Consider the following 18,918-nt stretch of genomic DNA (forward strand, 5'->3'; position numbering starts at 1 on the left):
TTTCAAGGTCTCAGAATTGTTTTTTAATTGGCATTGTAATAGAAACAAGATGCTTCAAGAAAAGCAGGATAAAAAAATAGACCAAAAAATGGGAGCAAAACCCACTGCCATCCAGTGATTACAGTTTTGTTACTGTACGGGAGGTCTTATTTCAAGCACTGTGATCCACAAAGCACAGCAAACAGCTGTGCTTACTGTAATGGCAGCAGTGGGACAGAGTCCGAAGGACTCCTATCAAATGGACAATTACTCCATCAGAAGATTACTTTAATCACTTTAATCAGAAGTCCTACCACTTCTCATCAACAATTAGTAGCTTCTCCGAATATTCCCCAAAGGAACTCACACGCTTCTTATTGACAAATCCACGACCATATGTTACTGGATGCTAGGCATTAAAACAGATTTCCTTGCAAATACAACTTCCTTGATTTAAAACCCATTGACATTTTGCCGCAATCTTCCATCTTCTGCGGTTAGGACAGTCCTTCAAATCTGGAATTGAGTCACATTGGCAGCAGCACAGAGCCATGTCAGCTGTGGAAGGAACAGGGTCATCATTCTTGATAACGAGTGGGGTTCAGGGCTGTGCTGGCCAGATCTCCTCTGTCACTCCAGACTGCTTCTTTACCAACAACACTTGCTAATTACTCTTCTCTCAGTGTCAGGGTAGCACAGCCCCAAAACAAATCAAAGCCCCAAAAGGTGCTGCTAGTGAGAACTCAGAGGCAAAGACCTGACTTTCAGCGATGGCTGGTGGTGGTATCAATCTCAACACCGAGATGTTTGAGGAGCACAAGGGGTTGGGGTGGGTTCAGACACCACAACAGCTTTTTCTTCAATACAGAAGGTTCCAAATTTTTATTAAAACACAATAAATTCTTGTCTGAGTAGTTGTAAGGCAACAAGTAAGGAGGCTTCCCTCATTAGGTCACAAAGCAGTAAAACCCCAATTTATTAGCAGAAGTAGTAAGAACTGTTAGATTGCTCTGGTGGTCATGCTGCATGAGATCAAGAGTTTCATCTTTATTCTGGTGGGTTTTCACATTGCAAAGCCATTACTGTAAATGGGAAACCTCAGCATCCGGAGGGACCAGACAGTGACTGATCAGACTAAGGCTTCTGTACAAGGCCTCCAATTTTTCTCCAAGATCAATCCAGTGGAGGCTGAATCCAGAAGTCTCTAACAGCATTTTTTCCCCCTTAGGTAAGTCTCTCCTCGCCACAGAGGTATTCGACTGATTTACTCAGCCCCTTAAACAACAACAAAATCCTCCTTGGAAAGCCTGAGCAGGTCTGTGCTGCTCTCAGGCAGATTTAATGGTCTGCAAAGCCCTGGGCCAGCAGGCTGCAAAAACCTGCTCCGATATCTGCCTTGAGACTGCAAGTGAGCACCAATGAATTCAAGTTGCTATTATTCCTGCTGCCAAATTAGGTTGAACCTTCAGAGAGTGACACCTCCATCTTTTTCTTCTTCTGATCATCATTAAAAAAAGATATCAAAGCATTAAAACCAGGATGTGGAGGCTCCATGCAGAAGTCCTGTTCATGCCCAAGCCCAGGCTGTAGGCATCTGGGAACAAACTGGGCATGCTCTCCTAAGCTATCATGCCATAAAGCATTCCAAACGCTCAAGAAATAAAGGACAAACATAAAAGCCTAAATTATCTGCTAGCAAGAAGCTTTGTATACAAGGCTGATCATGAATTTTAAAGCTATTTCCTAGGCTGTGATTAGTTTTTGGTTGCCTCAACTTTCACCACTGAAGATGTACATTCAAAAACCAAAAACAATTTCTTGTTGTCTGGGAAAACTATAGACCACTTGAATTTAATTGCACCACTCTTAAGCGAAGCTTTGACTTGCATATCTCTCACCAAGCAAATTAAATGTTTTCATCATCTAGCCATACTGAATAGTTAAGACTGCCAGCGTTACTCATTAAATACACAGATGCTTTAAAGTTTGATTAGGGAACTGTAACAAACAGCGCAAATTCCAGAAGCATATGGAAAATAAGGTAGCAAAGTTGAACATACAAGAAGAGTTACTTAAGGACTAGGAGAATCTCTGAAAAATAAAATGAGAGCCTCTTGGAGGAAAAAAAAATACAAATATTAAACAATGCAGAAGTGTCTTCTACATACAAGAGACATTTAAACTATTCTGAAATCTTAGCAGGAGCACTGAGGTTTCATTAGCCTGAGTAGATGACCATTTGTTTTGCCTGTTTTCTGGAGCTGAACCAACTGAAGTGGTTCAGTGGTGCCCAGGGAAGGAGGTGGGGAACCATGGACCTGCCCCTACAGCGGGGTCACCCACTGGTATCACCTAATAGACAGGACGGACTTTGTGATAACAGCATCTCTTCTGCAAAAAGTCCAGTTACTCTGTTCTTCCTGCACCACAGACTTTCACAGGGCAGTGGTAACACAGACATCAGAGATTGCCCAGTACATTAGCAGCTGTTAGGGTATTAAATTAAGAATTTAATACTTCTAGCTTCTAACTCATGGTCGTACCGAAGTCCACAGTGAGCAAAACTTGTCTCAGCATTAAAGAACTTTCCAAACAACTCAGCCTAGCAGAGACAGAGAGGATGGATCTGAACCCCCACCCATGACAAGTGTTATTGCCCAGGAGAAAATACTGTCTTCGTCTGCCAATATTGACAGCATCAGAAGTGAAAATATTTGGCATCAGCTCTCCCTAGCTCGTTCCTAAATCACAGGTATGGATCAAAAATTGTTAAGTCTGCTTTAAGATATTCAGTTCTGGGTTATTTGTCTTTTTGATTCAGAGGCATCAGTAAATATTTACTTGTTTTGGACAACGAGGGCGTTGAAAAAAAATCTGAAAAATGTGTGTGTGTGTCCTAAAGTTCTAAAAATTTAACAGCTTGGATTTATGCAAATGTATAAGAGTTGAGATAGTCACTCAATATCAACCTGGATGCATCTGTGAAACACTCCTAACAGAGGTGAAGATAACCATGATAGCAGCAGAGAGCCCTCCTAAGTCAATACGATTCTTAAAAGCTTCAGCATTCAATAATTTCTACTTTTCTCCTTCCTGTCACATTATTGATTGTCTTGCACAAATGCTTACTAAAATTTGGATGTGCTCACAAAGTAAACCACCAGCAAAAGGAAAGTGAAAACAATTTAAAGCAGAGAGAGAAGAACTAGCAATATCATTATTTTCCTGTCCGGGGTGTCATTCTAATATTCTTCTTCTTTGCATATGATGAATTTAAAGAAAAGGAAAACAAACAACAAGACGTGACAACTTTTCCATTTTACTGGCTGTAGAAAGTCAACAAAACTGCAGCCCCCTGCACAAATAGCTGAGCGGTCTGTATCACCAGCATCTGAGACACTCACCGTTATTGGATTTTGTTCTCTTAATACCACCCCTGACAAATGGAAACATCCATCCTATTTTAGCAAATAGGGCACAGACTGACTGGAATGAGGTAAAGATTTAATCTACAAATCCTAATGCAAGGCCTTTTCTATCAAATCAGCCTTTCATAGGCTCCACTCACTACATTTGTTTTGTAGGACTCTACGTACATTGCAGCCACCGCATGGACTTCAGTCTTCCCTGGGTATTCCCAAGTATCTTTGAAGTGTATAAGAAAAGTCAATTTAGTCTATTTTGAGATTCAAATGCAAAAATCTTTAACCTAAGGACACATCCAAAACCCTGCATAGAAGAGCATAAGAGAAGGAATTTTAATACCTAGAGCTGCGGTTATCTGTTCATCCTTGAGACCCTGATTACAACTGTTCTTCCTATTTTTATCAGATCTGTTCCTGGCCACAGGAACATCCCGTAAAATTCACGACCTGACTGTAACAGGCCCATGAGGCTGTACCTGTGCTCTCTAGACCAGCACACGGAGCTACTGCCAAAATGCCACAAAACTCATATACAGGGTCCCACTGTGGAGATCCAGCTACTCCTTACTTCATATTTCACTGTTAGAGATTTAGGTAGGAAAGTAAGAGAATTAGAGGCAGTGAAAATCCCAGGTAGCTTTCATATGTCCATTCTTAGTTCTGTCTGAAACAGACACCCTTCACTATCCTGGACCATTCCGATGAGGACTTCAAAATACAGAGCCAGATGGAGATAAGTAAGTGTGTGATAGTGCTTTAGACAAGCTGTACTTATAAAGAAAGGTACTGAAGGATGAGTTCTGCTCCTCCCAGCCAACACCGTGTGTGCACAGGAGGGACCCAGAAGCTGTGTCCTCTGGCACCACAGCCCCATCAACCAGGCCCCAGCTCCTGGCAAATAGCTGATCCCTCTGAAATGAAAGATAACCACTCACCCAGTTATATAGGGCCCAGGGGAATGCAGAACAAAGTCTGCAGTTCAGGTTAATGCCCACTGGTCTTCCAGTGAAGTGTGTTGTCCTATATCTATGATCAGACTGGGTTCCACTCCAAAGTGTTTTTGCCTTGATACATCCCAGCAGCACCAAACAACTCCTCCCTCCACCGGTTTTATGAGGGTCTGTAAGCACACACAATATTCAGCGCAATTGCATAGAAATATGTGCATATTAAATTTTGCATTTGCCGATGTGTCTTAAGGTGTGTGATTAACAGCTTCCTTTTACCTGCCCTAAAAACAGGAACAGAAATTCAATATAAAGAGCCGTACGATCCAGCTTTACATTCTGTGGGGACTTTTATGGGCTCAAATCCAAAACAAACTAATGAAAAAATGAACTGGAGAAAATTCTAAAAAACACAATCTGTGCTACTTCGGTTGAACCAGGAGAAATCCAGTGACCAGGGAATTGAGCTGACGCATTCGGTACCTCTTCACTACGCACATTTTGTTCAATGTTAACTGCTTAAGTGCCCAGGGGACTTTTCAACCCCAGACTTCAGTAGAAGTAATATTTCAGCTTTTTAAATCATATTAAAAACATAAATTATACATTATAAATATAGTATTTCTGACAATTTAGAACAAGTCCCAGTCGGGGTGGGGATGACATTGTGGAGGCCGAGCGGAGCAGGCTCCCGGGGCCTGCTCTGAATTGCCTCCCTGACTGACGGGTGCCTTTGGAGCAGGCTGCGCAGGCCTCTTCTTCCTTAAAAAAGCAAAAAGTCAGCCTGACACATCTGAAAGTAAGGTGCACAAACAGCACTGCCCAGGCACCTACACACCAGCTGCTTTGCTTGATGCTGTCAAACTTAAAAACCAACAACAAAACCCACAAGCACGCACAAAACAAACGCCGATTTGTCCTATGTCATTTGGAGCACTGATCATTTATCTATAATAGTTATCTCCCTTCCAGGTGTTCCAAGTCTTATTAATGTCAGTAAAGAAGGAGCTATATGTCAGCATATAGCTCCTGCCACCACTGAGATGAGGTGAGCTAGCACAGCATCATCTGCCCTACAAATAGCCCACAAAGCGTTTTACTTTCCAGCTGCAGCCCCAGCCCTCACTTTCTGTATCTCTGACCACTTGTCTGTTTTTCATTCACACACTCTTGGTGTTTAGCAGCTCTCAGGGCTCACTGGATTAGCACAGCTGCTCACTATGTAGAAAACCCCAGGACTCACCTGAACTCTTCTGCCACCAGAAATCCCTCCCCAGCTCCCACATCCCAGCATGGCTTGCCACAGCTCTCTAACAAACTGCTCCAGCCTGGGATAAAATCACACCCAACCTTCCTAGACTGCAATTTCTGCAATGGATTTCAGTTCCAGCAGGAGGCCCCTATGTGCCATCCCCTCTTTATGGAGGAGTTTGAGCAGCCTCACCTGTTCCACCCTGCAGCACCTGGTGACCTCCAGCACAGCAGCAGCCCCACATCCACCAACCCAGAGCAGGAGCAATCAGAGGGACCCAGCTGTGAGTGAGAATCCGAAAAGCATGGCTCCAATTAGGCATGTAAAAAAGGGAAAAGTTGTTAGAACTTTTCTAGCTGGTTTGAGTAAACTTTGTAAGGGGAGTTGGGGTCTAGAAGCCTCCCAGATCTCACCGAGTAAATGCACATGCAGCAGTTTCAAAGTTCAGCACTAGTTGATGTTGAGCCTCTGCTCTTTTTGTTTATTTAACCTAAAATAAAATAAAGGAATATAAAACTCAAAATATCATATATATATATATATATATATATATATATATATATATTTCTAGGAGAAACTGTGAGTTTTGCAGCTTTTGGAAGTTATCTGCACCAATCATCTTACTGGATAAAAAACCCTTCAGCAAGAGTATTTTCCAAAGAAACAGCAAAAGCCTGTGTTTGCACTGGATTTATTTGTAGCTGGTACTGTGGAAACTTGTTAGGGTTCCCTAGATTTAACTAAGAGAGCTTGGAAGAGTCTTACAGAATCGTTGGTTTATTAACACATGGAAATAAATCATTTAAAGCTAACAGCACAACATCTGTGATACTATATCAGGGAAATACGAGCTCTAGTGAAAATCAGTACTTGAATTATTCAAGTATCTAAAATGCATCTCGTGGATTTGATATATGCCGCACAAAATACAGTTGATTTTTATCTGAAGATAAGATTTAGAGATGGAAACAACTTGCTGGTAGATTCTGTCAGCAAAGATCCTAGATAAAAATGTCGGATGAGATTCTCCTGTTTAACCTTGCCATCTCCTCCCCAGGAGAGAAAATTACTCAGTAACAGAGGAAATCTCTGAGGTCTGTTTTGCTTTCTGTTTTTTGTAATTGGACATCAATACATGATGTAAACTATAAAAAGTAGATTTGAAAATTAAAATTAAGCGTTCCTGAAATTATTCAGACCTCTGACCTTTGGGAAGTACCAACACAGAGCCTGTGACCCAGCTAGAAACCTTTCAACCTCACTTTGCCTACTGGGTCTCACCACTGCAATGAGGAAAAAGAAAAGAAAAGAAAAGGCTGTGCTTTTTTTTCCCAGCCCTAAATCCTCATCAATTTGTTTCCTTTAATTACTTTCTCATAGCACTCCACTGGGTCAAGGACACCGGCACACTGCAGCATCTGGGATTCACGCTGGGTTTTCTGAAGAGAAAGAGTAAATGGAAGTAGGTGTTGACATTGCATAAGAAACATGGCATTTCTCAGCAAACCTAATGGGTTATTACACGGGAACAAATGAAAGGTAAACTTTGTTGTGTGAGAGCCTCCTGCCAGAAATAGGTACGGACAACAGAAATGGTTTCATTTTAAAAAAAAAAATACTGTCTTGATACAAATTATAAAATCAAATAATGGACAAAATTGACCAAGGATGTAACCTGATATAATTTCAGCAGAGGTGAATTTTGTCAAACATATTTTCTGTTAATGAAAACCCGTCCCTTGAACTCTCCCATGAGCTGGCGAGAGCACTCCTAAATGCAGTGGCCCACCAGGAGGAGTTCAGCTTTCAGCATCATGAGCTCTAAAAGCCATCAGTCATCATGAGATGATGGGGATGTAATTAATCCAGCCCTGGGTGACAGTGACATTCTCCAGCCAGTGCAGAGGGGAGGTTCCAGTGGAAGCAGTATGTTGGCAAACTCCAACTTTTCAGCCTTTGGAAACTATTTTGTATGAGGATATTGCCATCTTTTAGCAGTTAAAACCACAAAGTGGTATGCGCTGATACCACCTGTTATTAGGACTGGTTTTGAAGGGTGGGTGTTTGATTTTAGTGCTAAGGACGTACATAGGGCCTTGGTGAAACCACACATCCATCCCATCCACGGGTTTGGAGTTTTACAATTTATTGCACACAGAAATAAGACTATTAGATGGCCTGATGAAAAACCTATTAAAACAAAAAAGACGATTGCACTTTTCACTCTTCCCCTTCTTCACCTCCCAGTCCCCGTTTTATTTTTTAGGCGAGGTTCCCTTTATTGTCTTCCCAAAGGACCTTTCCTTTACTGAAAGCCGTAGAGCAACACCGTGAAGAAAAACTGTCCTTGTCATTGTCACCTGCCCATGGTGTGTCTTTAATACAGCTCAGAGGACTTTCTGTCATTGACATATAGGAATTCATTTCACTCTCTGCTCTAGAAAAATGCTAGCAGGGCCACAGCCAGGGGGGGGATTTGTTTTGCTGCTTTCTGTGCAGCTGCCTTTGAGGAAAGGGGGCTTTGCCACCCACCCCCCCCACTGCAAAGCAGGCACAGAGTAAAGTGAACACCTGGGTAAGGGAATAGAAGAAATGCCACTAGCTCCAGCTCACAATTATTTCAATACCCAAGCAGGTTTATGTCTATTTTCTTGGATGCTCAAATTGTTTTTCCCCTATTCCTTCCTCCTTCCACGTGGAACAGAGAGGAAATGTTAAAAATGCCCAGTGAAACCTTTTTCTTGTGCCTGTTCACGTCTGGAAGCACCTATAACCACAGGGGCGTGCTTGACCTTGGCACATCTGCAGCCCAGCCACCTGGGAAACCAGCCTGGGGTGAGCACGAGAGATTTCGGGTGATGTCCCAGCCCTCGCCTGAGCCTGGTCCCCAGATGGGGCCCCTTCCCCTTCCATTCAGAAGGTAACCCCGACCTTTCCTTTGTGTCCAGGCCACACCTACAGTCATTAGCAAACTTAGCAAAGTAGCACTGATTTTGCAGTTGCAAGCACACTGAACATTTTATCTCAGCCCTTTTTTATCCTGTCCCTTCCAATAGTCATTAAATTTATTAAGTGGCTTCTACAAGTGACTCCTCTCACTTCTAAAAACGACCAGATCATCAGCACAGGACATATATCTAGGTTCAGTCCCTCTTTTCTTATCTTTTCTGACAAACCACTCTCCTTCACAGTTTTATCTATATAATTGATGAAGCACACATGACATAATTTACGGCCCTGTCTAGCAACCTTCTCCACCGCACACCAGCCACTCCAGGATTGTTCTCTCTCAGCTCTGCAGTCCCAGCTAGCTCCTAAAAACTATTTATTTTCTTTTACAAACTATTCATTTTCTTTCTGGCTATATGAAATTCCAGTGGAATAATCAAGAATGGAGGATTAACGAAGATTTCAAACTGAAGAGGAACATGACAAATGGTTAAAAAAATAAATAAATTAATTAATAATAATAATAATAATAATAAAAAGCTCCTGTTACCAGAAATATCTGCATGCACTGTTTGTGCACACAAAGGACAGGTCAGCCCTTTGCATTCACGTAGGCGAAGGGAACTCAGGACTAGTAGAAACGCTAACGGGGCATGGAGGAAAAGGATGCTGTGTCTGTGCTCTCCTCCTTTTCTCTTACTGCAGGGAAGATCTTGCATCTCTCGCTCTGTTATTCAGAAAGCAGGAGCCTGTGTCTCAGAAAGGAAGCCCTTCCTTCACATTCCCTAATAGCGGCGTGCGACAGCCAAATGAACAATATCAATTCTTCCACAAAGGGTAGAATACAACAGCAGATAGAAAGTAGCTCCTGCATAACAGAAGGCATCATTATGGGGACAGCAAGCATGAAAGAGCGCCTTTATGTGGGCCGAGATAGATTACAAGACATCTACGAGCTGAGGGAAAATAGTGAGAGAGAAAGCCGGTCCCAACAATTACAAGAAAAATACAAGGGCACGCAGACATGCAGAGAGAGGAAAAAACAGAGTGTCCTGCACGATGAAAAGGCTGGAGCCGGCCCCTAATTCAGGTTGCTTTATGAAACCATTTTAATGCAGAGCTTCAACCCGAGCGTCTGATGTTCAGGCCAGCGAAGCTCACTTTCACCCAGAAAAACGGCAGCGCCTGCCTCTGAGGAGCACCGCAGAGCGCATAAAGCTTTCCCTCTCCTTCCCGTCTCGTTTAGATCATTTCAGCGGGAATGTTTTTCTGCCAGGGTAGGCAGGATCCTGGGAAGGGGAGATAAATCCTTTTAATTACCGCGCGCCCCGCAGCACCGCAGCCCGCAGGCTCCAAGGCTTCTGCCCAGCGCTGCCGGGGGGCGGCGGAGGAGCCCCCTGCCAATTCCTGCAGCTCCCAGACACAAAAGCTCAGCAAAGAAAGCCTCGTCTCGTAGGGGAGGCCACCACTTTGCTCCTGAAAAACGGGAAAGCAGGTCCCTTTATCTTTATTTCCCAAGGCTCTGCTGTGTCCTTCAAGCTGATTTTATAGGGCTTGCAACACCCGTTGTTCCTTTCAGGCTACCCCCAACACCCTAACACATCGCTGCAGGGATGCAACAAGCTGACAATCAGTTTTTCCTTTTTCTTTCCTTTTCTTTTTTTTTTTTTTTTTTTTTTCAGTAGGTATTGCTTAGGAAAATTAGCCTGCAGTCAAAGGAGCATGACAGCTCAAAATAGCAGTCATCTGATTTATTTCTGACTTAGGCTGGAAAACGCATTGTTCTTAGATAAAACAGCCCTTTTATTTTTAGAGCTGATGTATCAAATATGCATGGATGAGCACATGCCTTATCCATTGAGCGATTCCAAGCCCAGGCTTTGCCTCAGACACCACCACCCTCCTTGTTAGACCTTGAGACAAGCTTGAAATGAGGGGAGATGCTCCACGTAAGGAGCTGGGGAAAGCTCAGGAGGAAAAGCAGCAGTTGGTGGGAGGGTGTCATGAACTGTAAGTGGTCGGGAGGGCAACAACTGGAGTGACAAATTAATTGCCATGAACCTTCTGCTCCCCCTGCGTAAGAGTCCTATTTGGGGGACATTTTCCCTGACCACACCATGAGGCCTCTGGCGAACGAGCTCATTATCCGAGTGCCACACTGGGACGTATTACTTTTTAATAGGCAAGTGCTGACTATTTGCAAATACATAGCTGGAAGAATAAAGCTGGCTAGCCACAGTTATTTATTTGGTTGTTTGTTGACTTCTAACTGAGAAGGATGAACTCGTGTTCCTTGCTTCTCTGCAGCAGCCAGGTTCCCAAACTCCATGCCTCCTCCCCGCTCGCCCCTTTCTGTAGGCATCATTTCATCGTGTGCCTGCCTGGTGCTCCCCACCGCCTGCACTTCACCCCCACACGTCACTGCCCAAGCAGGGAGACACAGAGGACAACAGGCCTGACTGCTGCTCAAGCCTCATGCAGTCACCTACCCACCTTACTCCACCGCATCTGGCCAAGCATGGGCTGAAGCCAAAGGAAAATGTCTCTTGGTCGTCTCAGGGTATAAGCTGGGCATTTTAGGAAACAGGAATCTTTTAGTGTTCAATTTGATGATATACTTGGAGAAAATGCCTAAGCAGCTGCCTGATGGTTTGAAAGCAGGGACTTGGTTGCCTCGCCATTTCTTAATCTATCTGCTTAACTAGTTTATCATCTGAATTCTGGATTGCCCTTTTGAGCCCTGCAGCTAAATGTGCATAATTGTGATGGATTTTTTTCCTTTCCCTTCCCTTTGTCAACAAATGCAGAATCAAGTCTAGCGAACTAAAAACAAACAAACAACAACAAAACCAAACACACCAGAAATAAGCTAACAACTTCTTCCAGCTATTTATCTAATTTGTATTGACAAGAAAACTCATGAATTCAATTTAAAAAGAATAAGTAAGAGTCAGGAGCAAGGCATTTACATTTATGTGTCTTTCTTGTTGAACATCAAAACAAGACCCCTGCAGCGCTGGTCACATGAAAAAGCCATTAAAGGATTTGGAACTGAAGTGGCAAATTTCAACTCAGTCATGATAAATGCGTTCAAGTTCCTTTGAACAAGATGAAGCAGAAGAGACCAGACTGATACGATAAGAGTGGTTTTCCTGATGTTTAAATGTTTACGGCACTGCATGCTTGGGACGCTGATATTTATCTAAGGAGATTAAATATTATCCTGCACTCCTTAGCTCATCTTTGAAGTACTCAGATTAATAGTATGCTAACTTCAGCTACACATTTTGTAAATGCACAGGCCAGCAGAGATGCTTCTTTCACATCAACACATAGGAAATGGATGAGTGCATGGATATTAAATCTACTGCGGTTTGATTTCTGCCACTTAGAACTACAAATGAAGTCTGCAGACACTGTCAATGCTTGGCAGCACCGAAGATCATGGCACTTTTTAAACTGTGCTCCTTCTGTCTGTGATGCTGAGCAAACTGGCTGACTTTTCCATGCCCTGGTTTACCCATGTGTAAAATCTGCATGATAAAACAGAGGTGTTTGGAAATTAATTGATGCCGATAAAGCCCTGAGTATCTTGAGTGAAAAGGGCTTCAAGAATGTGTAATAGGATCATTAAGCAAAATGCCAGAAGAGACATTAAAAGCAGGGTCAAGTTTTTTGGGCTATGAGGAAAAGAGAGGAGGCAGAGCAGAGAGACAGAGACCCCAGACGAGGATGGAAGCGGAGGAGAGGCCCTGAAGTGATCTGTCAGACAGCAGGAACAGAGACGGAACAAAGGTCTGCATGATTAAAGCTAATTAACAACTTAATAAAGAGACAAGTCTTTAAAAATGAAAGGATTATACTATACTGGGAATGAATTGGACTGACTTTGGTCATCTAAGGAGAAAACAAACTGTAGGAGAGCTGCTGCACAGCAGCTTGCCACGGAGCCGGCGCTGGGGCTGGAGCGGGAAGGGGTGGCCGTGGAGCAGAGCCAGCGACCCCCAGGCCAGCGATGTTCCTGGTCCATTTGCTTGCTCTTGAGACCTTTTGCAAACCAAGATCGTGCTCAAAAATTTCCATTGGTTTTACTCATACATATACCAGCAGCCTGGAAACCACGAGATCAGGATCCTTTCAACCTCCACTGCTCTGGAAGAATGTGAAATGAGAGGAGTGGGAAGGAAACGCTTCTGTGTACAGTTACTGTCACCATCCTATTAGGTTCTAATCTCTGGGAACAGATCTAGAGAGTTTTCTGCAGGACTGTGCTTAGAGCTGCCTCAGGAGCTTTCTTTGCGTATTTCGGTGAATTGTGACATGAGAGATACTGTTTTGATTCCATCCATTTGCTCAAAAAAAAAAAAAAGAAAAAAAAGAGAAACAAGAAGTCATATTAAATCTTTATCATGCCTATTCCAGCGTTAAAAAGACAAAACTAGTGGTATAGAAGATCACCAGCTGCTTCAAAATGACAGGAAGAAAGCGAGCACACAAAGCACACTGCGAAGATCCTAAACTGAGCTTCGGTGTTAAACCATGAGAGAAAAGAGGAAAACGAGAACAGACTCCACTGTGGCAATATCAGATGAAAAGCAGAAAACAAAGATGATGCCTTGTCCTACCCTGCAGGATGTATCTTGAAAGTCTTGTTCTTTCCTTTCTTATGCAGTGGGGGTCCAGACACGCACACACACAGGGAAATGAGGACACAGGTTGCACGCCGAGCAGCAGGGGCTCTCATGGCCACAGTGCCTGAATCAGGCACTTGGACATCAAAGAGAGACGATGGAGCCACTCACCTCCCTCCCTCTCCTTCCACAAACCTCCATAGGATTTTCCTGGCCATGTAATTCCACTGGTTTGATAATTGCCCTCACAAGAGATAACACTGCAAAACTGCAATTGCTAAATAGGATAAATAGAATATCTGTAAAGAAAGAAATCAATAGATCTTTGCTTTCCTTCAGTAACTTCCTTGATGCTTAGTAATTTTTAATGGACTTTTTGTCAATATCCGTACCGAGAGAACATATTACCCAAAATAACATTAAAGGCACTTGTCACTACGTTTTCTCCAGCGGGGGCTTGACAGTCCTTACCCAGTTCCCTGAAAAGCCCCACAGATGGGAAGCATTCACTGCTGGTAGTACTGCCTCCTACAGCACCATGGGCAAAACCACTGCGAAATACTGTGCTCTGTCACTGGAGCCACATTTCAGGATGAATGTGGAAATATTGGGAAGAAATTGTAAGAAGGATGCAGTGACTGACAAATAAAACCCACCTGATTGATGTGCAGGGTTCGCTGAGATGAGCTCACCGAGTTGGCCTAGGGACAAACACACATTAATAGCAAGCACACTCGCAGTTGGGGATGTCTGATATTAGGGAAAATGTGACATTAAGGAAAAGGTATAATGGCAATTAGCGGGTGGGAGCTGGACAAACTCAGCTTCAAAAGAAGCACAGCTTCCTGGCACTAGCCAGCCTGCCTGAGGAGGGAGTGCTGCAGCTGGCCACTGGTATTTCACAACGATCCTGACAGCAGAGAGAATATATGTGGGTACTTGGCTTTCTGTCCTTGGGAAGCTGGGGAGTGTTGAAGTTACTTGTTCAGTTTTTTGAGAACTAAGATAATTGGGTCACTGAAGTATTGAAACAGGTTATTCATGGAAATGCACCAAGGTTGCACAGGCTTAGGTTTCAAGTAGATGATCTAATGGCTCCCCCAGAAAACAATTAGAAGTAATTTCTCTCTCAGTTCTATGCAGAAATTGATCTGTTCCCATGCAGCAGCCAACCACGCCAAGCTTGACTGGCAGGTAAGTAGAAAATGATTTACGATGGGAAAACATGACACTAATTCTAAGCAAAACCTTGTCTATCATGATTCAAAGTTCTTGCAGCTACATCTGAGCACGGCACTGATCGCTTTCTCGAGGAGCTCAACTACCTGTGCTCGTGCCACTGCTGACTTGGTATCGATGCTGTGTTCAGATGTTGACATCAATATATTTCTAGTAAGAGTACAAATCTCTCCTGGCTGTGAATATCAGAGAGCCCTATGGTCAGGTGGCTGTGCCCAGGGCTTGTCCAGCATTTAGTGCTTGTCCACTGGTTTTAGAACTTACAACTCAGAAATATGTCTTTAAAATTCCTGCTTGCCTTCAAATTAGAGGTGAAAACAGATAGCAAATGACATGTCTGAGTTTATAGCTTTTATTGGAAAAAAAAATCTTGAAATTCTTGAAATCCTATGGGAGAAGGGGCTTTCACAGACTGAAAAAAGAAAGTTTACGACATGTTTGAATAAGGAGAAAGAACCCCGTGAAGCAGGAAGTTTATGTTCTTACAGACATACAAGAATATAAATAATTTATTTAAAAAATTAGATGTTGTGGATTACTTGGCTTACAGATGCCTTTGTTTGGGACTCATGACTTCTATTAGTATTAATTACTTTTGCTGGGAACTTTAAATGTATAGCGGCCTTAAAGCAAGGGCAATACCTATTAAGTTTAATTACTTTCTCCTTCAGCCTAAGCAATAAAGAAGCATGGCAGAGATCTGGTTATTAACTGAGCGTGGCATCCAAATGAAGACACAGTGCACAGTAATTGTATTTGTTGGGCCACAAGCTGGTGTTTCTCATTGGTCTCTCCTATTCCCGAAATGAGACAGGATGTAGGCAGACAATAAAGATTTTCTTCCCTTGACCTACTTTGGACAAAATCGCATCCTCAGTCACATTTAAGGCCTCATCGCTTTCAGCAGAAAGCCCTTGCAAAGACAAACAAACAAACAACTTCCCCCCCTGCTTGCAGATTGACCATCACAAGCCAAGACTTAAATATTCCAAGGACTTTTCTTCTGTGTTTTTTTGGCTGGTAGGTGGATTTTCAACAAAAGAGGTATCTGCCTAGATACCAGCATGTTTCATATTTTTCAGCAGAATAATGATGTTTTCACTTGCTTTAACAATTTCTACCAGCATTTTTATAAAGCTACTGAAACTCACTCTGAGGATGTGCTTTAGCAGAGAAAAAAATGATGTTTATGTGTTTTTGTTTCTGTGTGTATTTATAGCTTTGAAACTTGTTCAAGTTTCTCATAAACTTTGGAATTCTCTGCAGCTAAGTCATCTCACTAATGCAAAATCAAAATATGAGAAGAAGAAGAAGAAAAAAAAGCTTGCTTTAAAGAACAAAATACTGAATGACAGGGGCAAAAGATGGTCCAAAAGCACAATGACTTCCACAGCACCAGGATATCCTGCACAGTCCCCCTTCCATTTGTATTTTAAACTTTTCTGCACATATTTCTATGTCATTCCAGTCATTATGATTTCCAAAGTGGCACTCTCAGCCATAACAAGCAGTTAGCAGATGCATTTCTCCATTTCTCACTTCTCATTCCAGAAAAAAAAAAAAAAAAACATTGTGTGGATCTTTTAGGAGAGGATCCCATAGAGTTTCCCATTCAAATCAGCCCGTATTTCTGCCTAAGAGTGGTCCTAGGTCATCTCTGAGTTATTTTCTGAGTGATGTACCAAAATTTTACTTCCTGAAATAATTAAAAATGGATGAAAGGGGGTTAAAGTTACACAGATCTCTTGCTAGGAATGTTCTTTATTTGTTAAAAAAGTAATAATCAGGCACGTACCCCAGCACATAAAAATGCATCTACTACTATTTTAGTAGCACTTTAGACACTAAGATTAGTGTCTGATCTTCCCACATGGGTTTAAGAATTTGCATGAAATTAGTAGACCAGTGTGTGTTAATAAGCATCAAAATGTCTGACTACCCATTTGCATTCACAGACAGCCAGAACAATCAAGGAACTATAAGCTTAAAATAGGAAGGAAATTCCAATTTGATTTTTTCTTAGTGGTTTTTGACCATTTGAAGTATCTGTCAGGTGGTGAGTTCACGAAATGAGATAAGGTGCTGGACTCCATTTTATAGTCGGTGAATAGACAAATGTGGGTACTACTTACAAGCGTTCGTTTACATCAATAAAAAATCACTCACAAAAGGAGTCTATACCACTGACCCTGGAAGAAAAGACTATAACAACCTGCCTAAATCTCAAGTTAATGGGAAAAGAAACAGCGCTGCAGCATAGCCACCCAGAGGACAGAGTCCACAACTGCCTCCTGCTGCGCTGGAGCAGAGAGACGAGAAACCAAAGTGCTGAGCAGTGTCCTGGCACCATGGACATTACATGGGATGGAAAAAACTTACCCACAGAACAGCAGTAACCCATCCCCACTTAGATTCCAGGGCTGAATCAAATGTTAGCGAATTGCAGCACATTAAAATCGTTTTTGTCTGTGGAGATGTTGTAGCGGTGGGCGTCCTGTTGTGTCCTGCCTCCCCTGCGCTGGGCTGTGCAGAACCTGCTGCCTCTCCTCTGTAGTCCTGGAGAAGATCAGACACATCCTGTGAGCTACAAGTACAGAGGTGATGAAAACTGAGTGAACACAAGAAAAAAGAACATGAATAGGCAGAAGGTGAGATCCAGAAAATGAAACCAAAGCACTGTTACGAATAGGGGGAAAGCTACCCATGGCGTATACCAACACTGTGCATAAAGAATGAGCCAAATATTATTTTCAGGAGAGTCTTCAAAGACCAAAACCTAGGACAACATGTGCAGACGAGCATGGACACATCCCACCCCCACCTTGCTATCAGCACCGCTGGCCCTGGAGGAAGCTGCTCCAGAAAGGCGCAGGGTGGAGAAGAAATCATTTGGAGCTGCCAAAATAGCGCTTAAAGGTAGGCTGCAAGAAAACAACTGCGTGGCTGTTAAACAAGTAAAAGTGAACCCGGAGAGGCAGGAAAGAAACAAACAACTGCAAAAAGGCTTTAATTGCCAAACTGCCAAATTATGGTGATCTGACAGATTGTAACAACCGCTGCGGCGCTGGCTTACCGACAGCATCAGGCAGAGCGTGGTAAGAGGATAATTTTATCGCAGAGGAAATCAGAGACACACAGCAGCTAAAGGAAAAACAAGATGGTTTCAGAGAATTGTGCGCCCATCATCATTAACTTTATTGACTTTGAAAAAGTCTCTGATAGTCTTAACAAAAACACTTTCAGAAGATAAAGGCTAAATGTGGATTATCGCAGGAGATAGCGAGATGAGCAAATCCTTACGGAGACCCTGACGGGCGTATGGGACTCGCAATAGTGACTGCAGCCAAGCAAAGCTTTTCTGGTGACATTGCATTTGTTCATTAGAAAATCATTGGAAGAAGGAAACCAATAACCCAGGGTTTTGCAAACAACAAGGCAGTCTCTCTATTTTCTGGGTACAATAGGAAGGCAGACACCAAACATTGATGACACAGGGGAGGGCTGAAGAGAGGTGAAAAGAATTTTCCTGAAAAGAGTACAGGATGCATATGGCTGTAAGAATGAGAAATAAACCCAATTGGTATTCAGAAGTCAATAGAAAAATCTGAAAAGTTGAATTCCTCTTCTGGTCTAGCAGTAGAAGAAATAAAACCAGGAATATCGGGGACAGGCAGAGACATGAGCCAGTTGGGTAGAGAGTGGACTACCAGACAACGTGTCATTAACAATCAGCTGTTGGTCCCTTCTTTTTCATAACACGCTCAAAACCCGTGGATATTTTTGCAGGGCACAAAAATTAATGACGTTAGAAATCCAGAGGGAAGCCCACATCAGAAACATCTGCGACCAAGGTGCACGGTACTTTTTCACTTAAGACAGAAGAATAGCATTGGCTTTAGGCATGAGAGTCACTGAAATAATCACTGGGGGAAGAGATAAAATCATGCTGCAAGATGACACATTACAAAAAGCACAGGTTATCAGAGGAGGGTGAGGACAAGCTTGTACAGGTTATTTTCTGCTCTCCTTCATGTGCCTATGCTGCCCTCCTCTTCCTTGGAAAAAGCAGATGTCTTTCTACATTTTTTTCCTGGCACATTTGTCATTCACATGCAACGTATAATTTGTTTTTCTTCAGTCTTCCTGATAGCATCATCTTCCCAGGCCTCTTTCCCAGCAGTGAGCAACAATCAGTGTTGATCCCCTCCTGCTATTTGTAAATCTCTACCTGAGAATATCTCAAATTACCATGATAATTTACTATTCTCAATTAAAATTATGGTATATTGAGACTGAGAGAGAAACAAAATGCTGCAGTAGCCCATCAGGGTACCAAAAAACAACCCCAAATGTAGATTTGTGTGTGCAGGTAAATAGCTCATATGTTAACAACAGTTTTCACACTGTTCTAGAGATGTTTGGGGGAGTATTTGCCTAAATGTGACGTTATAAAATATCACATCCTCCTATAAAGGTAAGTTATAATTTTACATAAA

At 42.6% G+C, this 18,918-nt stretch overlaps 1 long non-coding RNA gene across 1 annotated transcript in view; it reads right to left on the reverse strand.

The window, feature by feature from the left end:
• LOC137864418 (uncharacterized) overlaps positions 1 to 18,918 on the reverse strand; it is a 44,711-nt gene that overhangs the window by 20,474 nt on the left and 5,319 nt on the right. The window contains exons 3-4 of the long non-coding RNA XR_011101498.1: positions 17,496 to 17,563; positions 16,802 to 16,978 (exon numbers count right to left, since the gene is read on the reverse strand). This is a non-coding gene — a long non-coding RNA (uncharacterized lncRNA). The remainder of the gene's footprint in view (positions 1 to 16,801; positions 16,979 to 17,495; positions 17,564 to 18,918) is intronic.

Source organism: Anas acuta, chromosome 14 (assembly GCF_963932015.1).
Source record: "Anas acuta chromosome 14, bAnaAcu1.1, whole genome shotgun sequence".
Taxonomy (NCBI): Eukaryota; Metazoa; Chordata; class Aves; order Anseriformes; family Anatidae; genus Anas; species Anas acuta.